General features: G+C 39.3%; 1 protein-coding gene across 1 annotated transcript in view; it reads left to right on the top strand.

Moving 5' to 3' along the window:
• Positions 1-1248: 1248 nt before the first annotated feature.
• Positions 1249-15064, top strand: part of lingo2b (leucine rich repeat and Ig domain containing 2b) — a 35349-nt gene continuing 21533 nt past the window's right edge. Inside the window, exon 1 of the mRNA XM_069662456.1 lies at positions 1249-1467. The gene's annotated coding sequence lies outside the window, so the exon portion shown is untranslated. The remainder of the gene's footprint in view (positions 1468-15064) is intronic.

Here is a 15064-nt window from a genome sequence, read left to right as displayed (position 1 = left end):
CAGAGCCCAGTCCGGATATCTTGGAACTGTGCCACTGCCATTACCCTTTATATATATACCCTCAGCCTTCCCCATAGTATCATTATTGTTGCTGCTAATGCTAATAGTAGACCTGTTGACTTCAACTGTTACAATTACGATTACCTGAGCCTTTATCATTACTCTGCTTCTCTCGCTAATTTATTTATTTATTTATTTAGCCAATCTTCACCCTAGTCTACCACTATTATTGGCATTGTAACCATAAGTATGTGTCTGTTGTTGTTCATGTAACAAGGACATATGTTGTTGTTGTAACAAGAACATACGTTGTTGTTTCTCTCTTTGCCTGTCTCTATCCTGCATCTCCTTCTATCCCATTTTCGGCCCATCCAGTCGAGGCAGATGGCTGTTCAACATGAGTCTGGTTCTGCTTGAGGTTTCTGCCTGTTAAAAGGAAGTTTTTCCTCGCCAATGTGCCGAATTGCTAAGTGCTACTCATGGTGGATTCATGTTGGGCCTCTTTTTAAATAATAAACTCTTTTACCGAATAAAGAGTCGGTCTAGACCTGCTCTTTCTGTAAAGTGTCTCGAGATAACTCTGGTTATGATTTGGCGCTATACAAATAAAATTTGATTGATTTAATTTGATTGATTGATTGATTGATATGCCATAGGTGCCGCCAAAGAGAACAAAACTGAGATCTTTGAGATCACAACTTCAACTGGAATTGAAAAAAATAAATGTTTTTCAATGAATGTTAGATCTTGAGTTTCTGTCTGTGCCTTGTTTAATTTTCTTTGTTCTATTTATGCAGGATGTTATCTAGCATACTTGTTCTTCTAAGTCTGTTACTTTGTCTTGAAGGCATCTCTTTTGTCTAAGAGAATAAAGCATATTCTCCTTTGAGTCTTAGCTGTCTGTTTTTCTGAGTGAGGATGAAGTTACATTGAAACTTGGCAGAGCAGAATAGAGAAACAGCTCGGTCTCTGGTGGGCCTGAAATATTTGCTTTAAATTTATCATTGAGGCTATTTGACTTCTATATGTTAGGTATCTTGAGAAACTTTTATTCTGATTAATAAAATTGACCAGCGTTCAAATTTAATTCCAGGCTTTTACTCTGAAGGTAAACCCGCCTCAGCCTCGCGTTGGCTGCAGCTGCTGGCTTGACGATACTCTCTCTCCTCTCCTTCTCTCAGCCTCTCTCTACCAGTCACCCAGCGCGGTACCGATGCCTCGTTAAACCTGAAGCCGCCGTCAGGAAGAACGAGCTGCCTGGTCGTCGGAGAGAAAAGCACATTTTGAAAACATATTTGAAACGGATTCTTGAGACAGAGTGGAGGGAGACAAACTCCGTGAGAGGATTGCGTTCACAGGCTGTGCAAGTGTTTGAGCGTGTGTCAGTCAGAGTGTGTGCCTCGGACTCCCCACTCAGTGATGTAAAACGTGAAGGTGGATTTTGGCATGTGGAGGAGCAGGTAAAAGGTAAGGCTCGTGACACTTCATTGTGCATTGAACTGCTTGAACACTCCAGATTGGAGCTCCAGTTGCTTCAATCTGTTGCCAAGATGAATGAAAATGTTTCATTGCATGACTCACTATCAACTGACTGTTAACTCGCAGGAAAATGATATTGACACCTGGTTTCATCAGCAGATTATAGGCGTAGTCCCCATTTGGGCAAGAGCTGAGAGAATTTGGGAAGGATTCAAGTAATTCCCTAAATGTATAAATAAATAAAGAACAGTGAGGTCCCCGTGACGTCTGTGGTGATGAATGGAGATAAAAGCTCTGCCTCAGTTTGGTATATGATGTAAGAGTTAAGGGGAAAAGAAAATGTGGTGCATTCACTGTGTGAGTTTGGGTGGATGACGACATTTTCACCTCCCCCACCTAGCATTGTGGGATGTCAGTTAAGTGATGTCAATATTAAACAAAAAAAAGTGTCATGTTTGCCCTGGTTGAAAGGTTCGACGGCGCCTGTGGATGTGGCTGTACATTTATTTTTCCACTGAATAAAGTGCATCAAAGGGATTACATCTGTAGCCCACACTGGATGACACGATGACACCAACACACTTCACAAGGTAGATAAAACCCTCCCTGAGAAGTTCAGCGGGGATGACACACGCTCTGTATGAAGTTGGCGGCCGGTGCTCTGCTGTGAGTCAAAGTGGCCCTGCAGCAGAGGAACTCAGTCCTTTTTTTGTATCCCTCCCCCCCCTCCCCAAATAGTGGACCAGGATCTCTAAAAGCATGTGGGGGTGAGATATAGTGTAGATATATCCTTTCACGCGGATGAGTGCTTTCAAAAAACCTTCACTTTACACACTTCTATCCTGAGCTTAAGTATGAGAAATAGGACTGAATTATAAATGAGTTATGCTCCAGCCAAGGGACTCAGCTACTGTATCTTGTCTGACTTCCACGGGCATTAATTGGGTATGGCATGGCTACGGTAATTGTGTGCAAATTTAATCTGCTTGTTCTTATCTTTATAATGGAGAGCAAAGTTCAGGGGAAATAGCCAGAAATGCATTTGTAAGCCTTATCTAAAAATAAAAATGTTCGTTCAGGTACAACAGTTAGGTGGGCTTTGTCAAATGATTAATCACGCTCACCAAATTCTTGCAATTTTTCCACCTTGAGGCCATAAATCTAGAACACAAAAGTTGTTTTTTTTAAGTTTTTCCCATAAAAAATGAATTCAGGCACAGGGACGTCAGGGTTCTGACAACTGCCGCCCCTGCTGTCTTCAAGCAAGAGGGATGCTAATGGAGGAGAGAGAGGATACAGGCGTTACCGCTGCAAGATAGAGAGAGAGAGTGAGCGTGCGTCTGCGAGAGAGAGTGTGTGAGGCGTTTCCATGGAAACCTGTCAGGGGTGTGTTTGGTCCCTGGAGACGGTGAGGAGCGGAGGAAAGGAGAGAGATGAGAGGCGAGGAGAAAACTATCCCTCGTTAAGGGTGAGAGGGGGATGGGAAAAGGAGATAATGGAGGGAAGAGGGAAAGGTGGGATTGCCCCCCCCCACCCCCTCCTATTGTTTGTTTTCCCCTTCTCAGTGCTGTGTTTCTCCTCGCAGGCTTCCTCCCCTCTTCTCACGCCACCTCGTCTCTTCATTTGGAAGTTACTGGCAGGGCTTGTCATGGCTTTGTTTGTGTCATTTGGGGGGCTTTCACGAGTATTATCATGTGCATTAAAGGTCTGACAGGCTTGAACTAATTTAAGGACATTTTCAGGTGACTTTGTTTGATCTTAATCGCTTCATAGCAATTCTTTACTGTCTCTTAGGTAGTCATAGTAACAAAGACCACATTCTTGACATCCATGGTCAATTTCAAACCGCTGCATTTATCACTCCTTTTGAGGAGCAAACTTATGAGTTGACACCTTCACACGTATGTCACATTTATTTCGCTCCAGTATTTGTTAAAAATCGGGAAAAAAAAGCAATCCCATGTAAAGGTTCAATACACAGAGTGTTGAGCTCTGTTTACTTCTGCTAATGTCCTTTAGTGGAATTGTTAGAATGTCTAGTCTGCATGGCTATCACAAAAAAACAAACAGAAATAAACAGCTGCAATACAGCTCACCTCTGGCCACATCCTGAGACACCCAGAGGAATATGAACACAAAATGTCTCTAACAATTTCTGTAACCTCCAAAAAATTGATGGAAATTTAAACCTAAGGATTTAGATCTCAACACAACAGCTCTTGAATTGATAATGCTTTACATATCCTTATTATTTGTCAGCATTGCACATGTTGGAAATACCACATTTTGCAGCAACAAGTGTGACCGTAAGATTATTTTCTTTGTAGTTTTGGATTATTTTAATTAGAGAGTTTACAAAAAGGCATAACAGGAAATGAGGATAGAGAGATTGGGAATGACACAAATTCTCAGACTGCAGGTATTTTATTGGTGGTGATGGCAGTTCTTTTTTAAAAGTGGCAGAAATTAGGGTTTATTACTTGCTCTTGACTCAAACTTTAAGCATTTAAATGATCCCATAATTGATGTTCATAGAAGTTTGCCTCATTGTGTATAAAATGAAATGTTACCACTAAAAATATGAGACAAAAGGTTTCAAGTAGTCTGCTGTCTGTCTCACTCCATGAATGCAGAAACAGGTAGCATACTGGAGTGTTGGGAGGCTAAAAAAGCAAGGTGTGTCTGCGGCCTACAAAGCTAAAGTCAACTGTGTTTAATTGCTGCTGTTGTAACATGAATTAATTTCAGGAACAGCTGTCAGTAAAGCAGTTCCAGTACCTAGGCTAAGTACTGGTGCAAAAATTATTTGAATTCAGAAAAATATTTTTTGTGTGTGTATTGTTATTTATTAATTTTCATATTTGTGGGGTCTTTACACACCTGGTCTGATTAGTGCATGTATTTAAGTCATTTTTATTTAATACCTATTATCACAACAAGAGAACAACAGCTGGCTGCTGAGTAGCACCATTATTAATGCAAGTCCTTGGCAGATTCACACATGTAATTTTAATTCTTTAATAAATATCTTCTGACTATAATGTTTTTACACAACAAATAAATAAAAGCCATTCAGCAGCCGCCTCTCATATCACAGATGTTGGAGCTTCCTACCAGCGCCTGAACGTACCACACTGTAAGCCAGGATTAGACAAAAAAGGTGCCACTTTTTTAATTGCATTACCATGCGTGGAACTTTTAAAGGAAATTAAAATTGTAGTTGTGTACTAAAATCACTGTAATATTATTGTCTTCTAGGATGATAATAAAACACATTAAACTGTTTGCAACACACACCTGTTAGGAAATGGTTCTGCAGTCATGTAAAGAGTAGATGTAGCATCTGTTGGACTGACACATGATTAAACACATGAAGTTTTTAGTAAACAACTTTCAATTTACAGCCGATAGCTGTTTTTCTTCCAAGCTTCATCAGAGTATTATGTTGATTTGGACATTCTCCTTCAGATTGTGTTACTAGTCTTTTGAGTCATCATGGTCTTAGAGCATCATGGTCTAGCATGGAATCCACCATTTTCTCACAGAAAGCCTTTCTCTCTCATATTGTTAATAGACAGTAGTAAGGAAAGCAACATTGACTGCTCACAGTTAAGCTGTTTTCAACGTACTTTCAATTCAGTTTCATTTTATTTGTATAGCACATTTCATGCAACTATAAACTCAATGTGCTGTACAGAAGATAAAAACACTATACTATACTAAATACTACTAACTATACGAACAAATTAGTTCAGAAACACGTATATGGTAAATGGACTGTACTTATATAGCACTTTTCTAGTCTTCCGACCACCCAAAGCTGCTTTTACACTATATGTCACATATTCACCCATTCACACATGGATGGCAAAGGCCCATGTTCCAATCCCCAATCATGATCCATGCATTCACACCCTCTATGCCAAGCAGTCAGGGATCAAACCCCCAACCTTCCGATTAAGAGACGACTGACTCTACCACTGAGCCACAGCCGCCCCAAATACATAAAATTCAAAACACATTTCAAAAATAACATTGCACCATCTCATACAACACAAAACTATAAGTACAGATCTTATGGTCCCTGACCTGTTCCTACTAAAGCACACACACGACTACAGCATGAACAAGCAAGAGCACCCACACAAGTCCGCACACACATACACACAAAGATACACTAACTGCCAAAGGCATGAGCGAAGAGCTCTGTTTTAAGACTGCTTTTAAAAGAACATAAAGTTTCTGCAGACCTCAGGTCAGCAGGAAGTTTGTTCCAGAGAACTGCACCATTGTGACTAAACGAACCATCACCTGATTTAGTTTAACTTTAGGTACATTTAGGAAGCTCATACCTGATGATCAGAGTGATCTGATTGGGCTATAGGCAATGAGCTGGTCAGGAAGATATCGAGGCGCTATACCATTTAGACCTTTATAGACTAGTAGTAATATTTTGAAGTCAATTCTGTACTGGGCTGGAGGCCAGTGGAGATTTTAATGTGCAGGTGTAATGTGCTCAATTTTTCTTAGTCCCAGTTAGTACTCTGGCAGCAGCGTTCTGGATGAGCAGGAGCCTACCTATTGACTTTTTGGTAAGTCAAGCATAAAGGGCATTACATTAATGTAATCTACTGGAGATGAATACATGGACTAGTTTTTCAGAGTCAGATTTGGACATGAAACACCTTAGTTTGGATTATAACAACCAGGTTTCTGACATGCTCACTATGCTTACGAGGAAATGGCGATGAAATGGATAGGAGCTCTTGCGTTTGTCTTTGTGGACCTACAATTAGAATTTCAGATTTATCATTTTAAGTTTTGAGACATCCAGTGGCTAATATCATCGATGCATCTGACCAGCTCATGTACATAACTAAGGTTGTCAGGGCATAGTGAGATATAAAGCTGCATAGAAATGGTAGGACACATTGTGTTGCTGTATGATGGTACCAAGAGGAAGCATGTATACTGAATAACACTGGACCAAGAACTGACCCTTTTGGCATCCCACAGTGAATGCCAGATTCTTCAGATGTGAAGTTGCCAAGGGAGACTTAGCATGGTCTTCCCTTAAAGTGTGATGAGAACCACTGAAGGACAGGTCCTGATAGACCAATGTAGTGTTCTGTTCAGTAGAATGTTATAATCAGCTGTGTCAAAAGCAAGACTCAGGTCTAATAGAACTAAAATGGAGAGTTTGTTTACATCATTGTTGATCAGGTCATTGGTTACTTTGACTAGAGCAGATTCACTGCTGTGATTTTATTCTATAACCTGACTGGTACTCATCATACAGGGTTTGGAGGGTTAGGTAATTGATTAGTTGTAGAGAACAGGAAGGTTGGAGATGGGCCTATAGTTCCTAGTTAATAATGCTTCAAGTTTATTTTTTAGGGAGTGACAACAGCATGCTTGAGAGAATTGGGGAAAAGACCAGACTGAAGAGAAGAATAAATAATAAGCAGAAGATCATGTAACAGGCAATAGTTTTGTGGGAATAGGTTCAAGATATCAGGTGGAGGATTTATGGATACTTAAGTATTGAAAACATGTAATCACATTTACGTGACTTACGTGAAAGTGTCAAGAACTAGAATTTGGCCACAGTGGTGAAAAAAAAAAAAAATTAAAAACATGACATCATATAATTTTTCTGGTACATATGAGATTAAAGGCAAAATCAAAAGTAATCAGAAAGAATAGATCTCAGCTCCTAAAACAACCTGTTAGATGCAGCATGAAGGAGGACTTTTATGGGTTTCTTAAGCAAAGGAAGACACGGCTGCAACAAGTGAAGATGTTCTCCACATGCTGAATGTGTTAAGTGCCTCAAATTGCAGGGGATTGGATTTTCACTTATTTTTGAACTTGTATCTGTAGTCATCGATCTTTTCTTTGTTTGTTCAACCATAGTAGATTACTGTTTATTCGCAACACTTGAAGAGACTGGAAAAGGAGCCGCTTAGCTCCACCTCCCCTCTCCGGCAGACCAACATCTGCTGGGTGATGGAAACACGCCACTAACCGGGCATTGCTTGCGATTTTTTTCCACCAATGTCGCCACAGACACCCAGTCCATAATAATATTATATACTGCAAATGCAGTGGGCCATAAGCTCAATCACCATTGTGTTACCTCATTGGGCGATAGATAGTGACTTAACAGACATTTATGGACAAGAAAATCTGAGAGATTGAGATTATTACTTTAAGAGCTCTCAGAGAGTGTTCTAAAAAAAAAAGTCACAATAACATGGTGTGTCTCAGGTTTGTGATACTAGGTGTGCTGCAAAATGGCTAAAAGCCTAATGACAACTCTTTTTCTAAAATTCTAAAAATATTCTAAAAATGTAAAATGGTTGTGAGTTAATTGAGTTTATTTAAGTTGACTTAAAGGGCGCAGATGAAGAGATTCACAGATATCTAAAGTCAGATAAAAGCACCAATAACATATAGTACACACAACTAACAAAAAACTAGAGATAACTCACGTGCATCATCATGGAAGACATATTATACATATAGTCAGTACAGCCATCAAAATGCTGACTCTTGTAAATCTCTGTGGTTTTATCTTGAATACAGATTTGGTTGAAGTGACAGGACAGCCAAGGCTCTCTCTAGATATAGCCACGCAACACATTAGCGATGCAGCGAGCTACAGAGTGCTCGGTTGTTATTGGAGACGAATTTTTAGTTTGACAGGGAGCACAAGGCTAGTCTGTTGGGCCCTTTGCTGGAGTGTGATTAGCAATGCAGATGCAGGTTTCTGTAGGCGTCAGTTTCAACAAACTCAAGGTTCCCCTGTCTCTAGTGCATGATTAAAATGTAACAGTCGTGCGTGGGAAATTCACAAGAGCAGAATTATGCTCCAGCACGCAAACAGCCTATTTTTTGCTCAGGTATGTTGCACCTCCTCCTGCACACGCTCTCTTGCTCTTTCTTTTCGACATAAATACACACAAGGGCTCACCTCATATGGATTAAACAACAGTGGAGCCAAAACTGACTCAAAGCTGCCAAAACTATTACTTTCTGCAGATGTTCAATATCAAAAATGTATGTGTGAATGTGAAGGAAGACATTGCATAAAATGTCTTAGAAATCATCATCAGTTTTTGCAGCATGGAAATAACTAATACATTGTTACACCATTTAAATATAATGAAACATACTCATCATAACAGACAAACACATTAAGATTGTATGATCACAACAATAAAACCATATTCATGGTGATGTAATCTAGGTGAAATGTTACGTTAAAATCAATTCAGGTTAAAGTCCTTCTATAGACACAAACGTAGTATTGATCTATTTTTAAGTAAATATGTGATCAATCAAACTGCATCATATCCTTGACTGTAGACAAAGAGTATTGTGGGGCATTCATCAAAAAAAATCTATATTTTGTATTTTATGTAACCTACTATATGCACACAGACACACACACACACACACACACACACACACACAAGGAACACTGCAAAACATGAATCAAGATCAGAGCTGGAGATACAGCTACATCATTTCTTTTTATAGATGTCCTACAATATATGTAGCTTTTAAAAGCACACTGTAATTTTATCAAGTAATATGTGATAACTGGGATTTAGAGTTGGGATATACAGTAAATTTTAGCACTTTTCTTACATATGTCATCTTATTCACTATTGTATTCAAGTTAAATGCCACATGTTGTGCCTCTAAGAGCTCAGTGTCCATGCTCCTGTGTGTACAGCGTTGACCCACTGCAGTTATTGCATTAATAACTTATAAGGTTATTTGTTGCAGTAATGTAAGTGGTTGTAGGGGTCTATATTTTCTCTTGTAGCACAGCACGTACAGGAGGAAACGGCTCCTAGTTGCTCCGACGACTGACTGAAAACACCTTTGAGGTGCTTAAAGTCAAAATGTTTATAAGTGCCTGTCAGTCTTGCTGCTATGTATAAAGCATCTCAGCTCTCAGCAATGTCAAGAGCACATAATAGCACACATCCTTCCCATTGAGAAATGAGAAAACGAGCAACAGGCAGGTCTCTGGAGGACACACTCCTGAAGAGACTACAATAAAATGGGAAAGAGTCTGAAAGCACAATGGAGTTCCCAGGTTAGTGTGGGCATCCCATCCTCTGGCATCAACACCCAGAGGAGAGATGACATTAGGTTTTCCTCAGAAGCCTATTTCTACATTATATAAGAGCACAGTGTGTGTGAAAGGAGCCATGTTCCCTTTTTAAGCTGTACATTAATTAACAAAGTGGTATATCCAAGGAAGATATTTTCTCTAAATACATTTTTTAAACTTTTTATTCATGTTCGGTGAGCCATTTTTAACTAAAGAGGAGTTTTAGCATGCAGTGTGCTTTCCTGGATGGATAATAACACAAATATCCAATACAACACTTTAACTTTCAAACAACCTGACCTTGTTATAGTTAGTCCACTTTACTTAGACTTTATTCAATACCTCAACTTAGTAGTTTTTAATTCAGAACTGGCCATAAAGCAACTGTAGCGCTGCTTCTGTGATGGCCTGGTAGTTGTGTAACATTATAGTTGATGTACATAATTTGACATCAGAAACAATATCCTGGTCACTCTGGATAATCCTTATTTAATTAAACATCACATTAAGAAATTGTGTATTAAAATGGACCTTGGTTAAGAGTTGCAGATACATTTATACCTTCATAAGTCTAAACTTTTTATTTTACCAGAAAAACATACCCTGCATTATATTTGTGTCCCTCAGGGATTACCAGCAGATAGGCTATTGTGCAAACAGACAAGGGAGAAGAGGAATTAAATGGGACATAAGCCAAAAGCCAGATTTGTCAGAATACCTGCTGAATGCTCTGCCCTCACCCTCATCTCTTTCCATTTTGGTGCTTGTTTCAACAGTGAGATCCTGCATCTCCAGGAATTCTGCCTGCATCTGGCCCATATTCTATCATTAGCTCCCCTGACCTCTCTCCCGCCGCCTCTCACCATCTACCACACGGATGATAGAAACAAATGAGAGGAAAATTGTTAAATATTTTGCAGGTAAAAGCTTTAAATGAAAGCCCAGAGGGTTTTATGAAACTTAAACAATAGGAGACAGAAATGAGCAAGGAGAGGTTATAAAGATCTCACCGAATTGGATAACAGAGCAGAAATGATGCCAAGCGGTAACGGGGGCATTTTGGAATGTCACTCAGAGTGCACGAATTGCATGGCAAAAGTAAAGTAAACCTGATACAGAATAAAAGTGAGAGCTGAAGTAGATGAGTTGGAGTGTGATCTTAATGAGATGTTTGGATTTAAAAGTGTACTTATGGGAGAAGTCAGATCGTCTACTGTACTAAAACATGAATCTTACCAGCTTCAATGAATAAGAGTGTGCAACAACTGTCAGGGTAATATTGATTGTTTTACCATTGATTTTTCTCTGTATCTTTTATTTGGTCTGTTGGATTGTGATGCGTTTGTAACAGTTATAATTTACATTAAACATCAGTTATTCTTAAACAATCCACTGCTTTCAAAGCGAAGATAAGGCAACATCTCTGACATGGTTGTTATAATCCAACATAAAAATGTTATTACTAGTGCTATAAAACACTACAGTTTAAACTGACACTTTAAATGTTTGGCTTCCTGGCCCAACCAGAGAGTAATAAATGACCCCAGGTGATAAACACAAATCATACTGATTTCCTGACATCATATGCACGGTCATAAAAACAACCTGTGATTGCCTGTCCTGTATGATAGAGGGAACCAGACCACCTAGAGTTGCACATTTCTGAACAAATATTGTTTCAATCTTAGACGGTCAATATGACTTTATTCACCTCTGTGACAGGATGCAGGATGGCTTTGCTGGAGTGCTTAGTAATAACACAAATAAAAACAGTGAGCTTGGATACAAACAGGTTGTTTGTCCAGACAGGAAACAAGGTGTTGCTCCCAGGGAACATCTGCTATACTGTTGTAACCGCCCTGTCAAAATGACTGGCCAAGCGCGCTGTAGTCTTAATGCAGTTGACCGGTCATCATTATAAAGCACTTCAAAGAACACAAACCCCATTTAACCGACAGTGTAGGGTCAGGCCTGCATGTTTCCAGTTGTGAAGCCTCTGGCTGCTCAGCTGTCCTGTTGTGTGGACGGCAGCGCTCTGGCTGATCCTCAGTCTGAGAGCACACTCCTTGCCGCGGGGCCATGTGGCTGGTTGAGGGCCAGAGCCACATGCCCTGTAAGAGCTACATCTTTCTGTGCTGCTGCACCTCTGAGCTGATGGTGTGCAGAGTTGCCTCTCAATTATGGTAGTTTTAATCTAGAACTGTAGCTTCTGATTTGAATATGTATTGATGAGTATATTTGTTGTTTCATTTATTTTATAGTTTACTTTATTTATTGTTTACATTATGTATTGGTTCTTTTATGCATTTATATGCATAGTTAGAGGTTTTGAACAGGTGTCCCATGGTTAGGATACCTGTTGATACAGCGGCAACAGCGGCATAACAAGGCTCCACTGTTATGCCACCTGTCTTTTTACACTGCAACGCCATTGTATAGCTGACATGGTGGGTGATTTTACAGTGCATTGTTGGAGTAAAAGATGATGTTTAACCAAACACACACTCACATGCCTGTCCATCTTGCTGGCTACCCTATTTACACAGTTTCAACTCTTAAAGTACCTCCACTGCCAGCAAAACAGCGGAACTATTACGACCCCCATTCAGTCTCTGTACCTTTTATACAGAACAGTGAGGCAGAATAAAGGTTAACAGTCCTGCTTTGAAAAGGTGTTGTGTAAAAGTATATTCTCTAAAGTGTAAAAAAAGACGCAGGACACAGCCGCATTTGACTACCATTTACTATATCAATAATTTCCACTTCCTCCTACTGTTCAGAAATCTTATTTAGAGTGCAAGACAGGAAGAGAGAATGACAAAGGAGTTATTTTGCCATAGTAGTAACTTGTCAATCACAGATGAATCACAGCCATGCCATTCAGCATACCAAATATTTTTACTCACTAAATCAAGATTTTACAGTAGTGGAAGGCCTCATGGTCCATGATTGTCAGCAATTGTCAATTGATGATGGCGTTGTCAGTCATCGTATACTGTCAATGGTTTTACCTCTCACCACAAACAGCGGTGATGTCATGGCACACTGACACTCCCAGCAGCACAATTCATCTCTGCAGCAAGGAGAGAGGTCAAACCACTGATAGTCAGTAGAATGTACATTTTCAGGAGGTGTTCGAATACTGAAATGTGTGTAAAATTCTTGTCAGTAAGAATGTTAAGTAGTTAATTTTACAAATTGAGCTAAATCTTTGTCCAGCATTTGGAAATCTGAAACTGTAGTGAGTTAATCTTAATACTTATTTTAAATGCATAATACCTTTTGCAAACAGAGTAATTATTGTGAAGTTATCTGACTCTGTCACTGAAGTTAAAAAAAGCAAACCAAATATATATATTTTTTGGCCTTTCATGTCTTTATTGGGAGAGAACAGTGGATAGTGTTGGAAACAGGGAAAGAGAGAGTGGGAATGACACGCAGCAAAGGGCCGAGGGCGGGAGTTGAACCTGGGGCCGCCGCAGCAAGGCCTATAGCCTCTGTATATGGCCGCCGATTTAACTGCTGAGCTAAACCGGCACCCAAACCAAAAACTTTGTTGGCATTTTTTTCTTGAAACATTTCTTGTCACACCCAAAATGAAACTGAGTTCAAACCGGAATATAAAATAGAAATCAAATAAACAACAGTCTATTCAAAGGAAGATTTGACATTTGTGAACATTCACCAACAGAAGAGTAAATGAAAAGTATCTGAGTTTTAAAAATAGGATGATGCTGTCTACATTGATGTTTACAGGAGAGAGAAAGCTGAACTTGAACTCAGCTTGAACTTGCTGAGTGCAGCATTAATGCAAGCTGCGTGAATTTTGAGTAATTTAATGTTTATGCTTTTTTATTGCCAAAGCAACTGCATTTGCTGGACTGCTGTTGGTCTTGCAATAATGCAATAAGAGTGCAAAGTGTTTGGAGAGACGTTAATGCAGAATAATCTTAATATCACACTAAACTAACAGAGAGCTGCTGTTGGGACAGTGACAATATGATGAGAGAACATCCTGAATGTGTTGCATTTCCCTAATCTTGCAAAATGTGCAAGTGGTCCTTCTCACTGTGTTTGTCAGCTGCTTTGGGGATTAATTAGCATAGCAGAGTTGGAAACAGATCCACTGCAGAAGAAGGATGTTACTTATTTTGCACACTGCATCATGCCTTCACAGAGATAGACAGCTCAGGCTTGAGGAAACTGTGGGTAGAGTATATTTTGCTCTTAGCCAGGTATTACTTTTCAAACAGATAAGTCACTTGGAAATATTGCATACACTTTTATGTAGATTTGTTACAATGACCTCTCTCTTTACTTCTTAAAATACCTTTTTGGAAGAAATGAATAAGGCAGTAACATATGAAATAGTACAAGAGGATCCATGCAGGAGTTGTTTTTCTTTTCCTTGTAAAGATGAGATAGAGATACTGTAAGAGTTTTGCTTGGTGCAATAATTTCCATGCTCCTTATCCTTTGTCTTAAGAGAATCTCATTGACACAAGTTCCAAATCTTCGTTTTATTTCCTTTTTTCTTGTTGACTAGCACTGAAGTGCTTCAATATTGTTCTTAATTAGTTAATTAAGAAATAAAAGAAATAATTATTTGTGTTAAATGTCCGATAACTTAGACTCCATTTAGAGGTGGTCTGGGCAGCGTGTTGCCACATTCTTTTCGTTATGTGTACGCAAATTTATTGTGGACCACATTAAAGGACCACCTAGTCTCCGTAACCAGGGCAAAGATGATGCTGACTGACAATTGAGTAATAGTTCTCTGCTGTGTCTCTTGAATGTTTTTGTGCTTGTTCATTTCTGATGTTATCTTAAGCATGTGAAAACAGAGTTGATGCATTAGAGTTGGGTGTGCAAAATAAATGGGACTGATCATGTCACGTGTATTCAGTAAGGGAGAGTGCATTGTAGTCTTCAATACAATACTCACTGGGACAAGGGAAGATGGCGGGACAAAGTCTTGACACTTCCTCATATCCCTCCCTTCGAGTCTTGAAGGGAGGGATGTGACCCATTAACGTTTCATCGCAGCTTATAATAATTCAGCTTTCATAGAGGAGACCACTATATAAAATGTTGCTCTATATCTGTCACTGTTAACAGAGACTCAAAACTGCAGTTGTTGACTTTGCTGATAAAACCCACAAGGTTGAGAGTAACATTAGTTTTTAAGATATTAAATATTTTTTATATCAAGTTGACACAACTGTCAAACTGCTCACACTCCCTCTTTCTTGCTCAGCCAAAAGGGCTCTCTGTCCCTCTCTCTCTCTGCTGTGAGTCTGCATCACACTGTTTTTTTTTAATTGATAAATTAAATTAGCAGACGTAACATTATAAAATTGGAAAATGCATGTATAGTGGGATTACAATGCTAAAGATGTCTATATTCCATAGGGCTGTCCACTTGTGATTGGATCACACAAGACACCTCCAGTG

Source organism: Semicossyphus pulcher, unplaced genomic scaffold (assembly GCF_022749685.1).
Source record: "Semicossyphus pulcher isolate SPU_LCO1_2020_fin unplaced genomic scaffold, fSemPul1.0.p SCAF_14, whole genome shotgun sequence".
Classification (NCBI taxonomy): Eukaryota; Metazoa; Chordata; class Actinopteri; order Labriformes; family Labridae; genus Semicossyphus; species Semicossyphus pulcher.
This window is presented reverse-complemented; position numbering and strand designations above follow the sequence as displayed.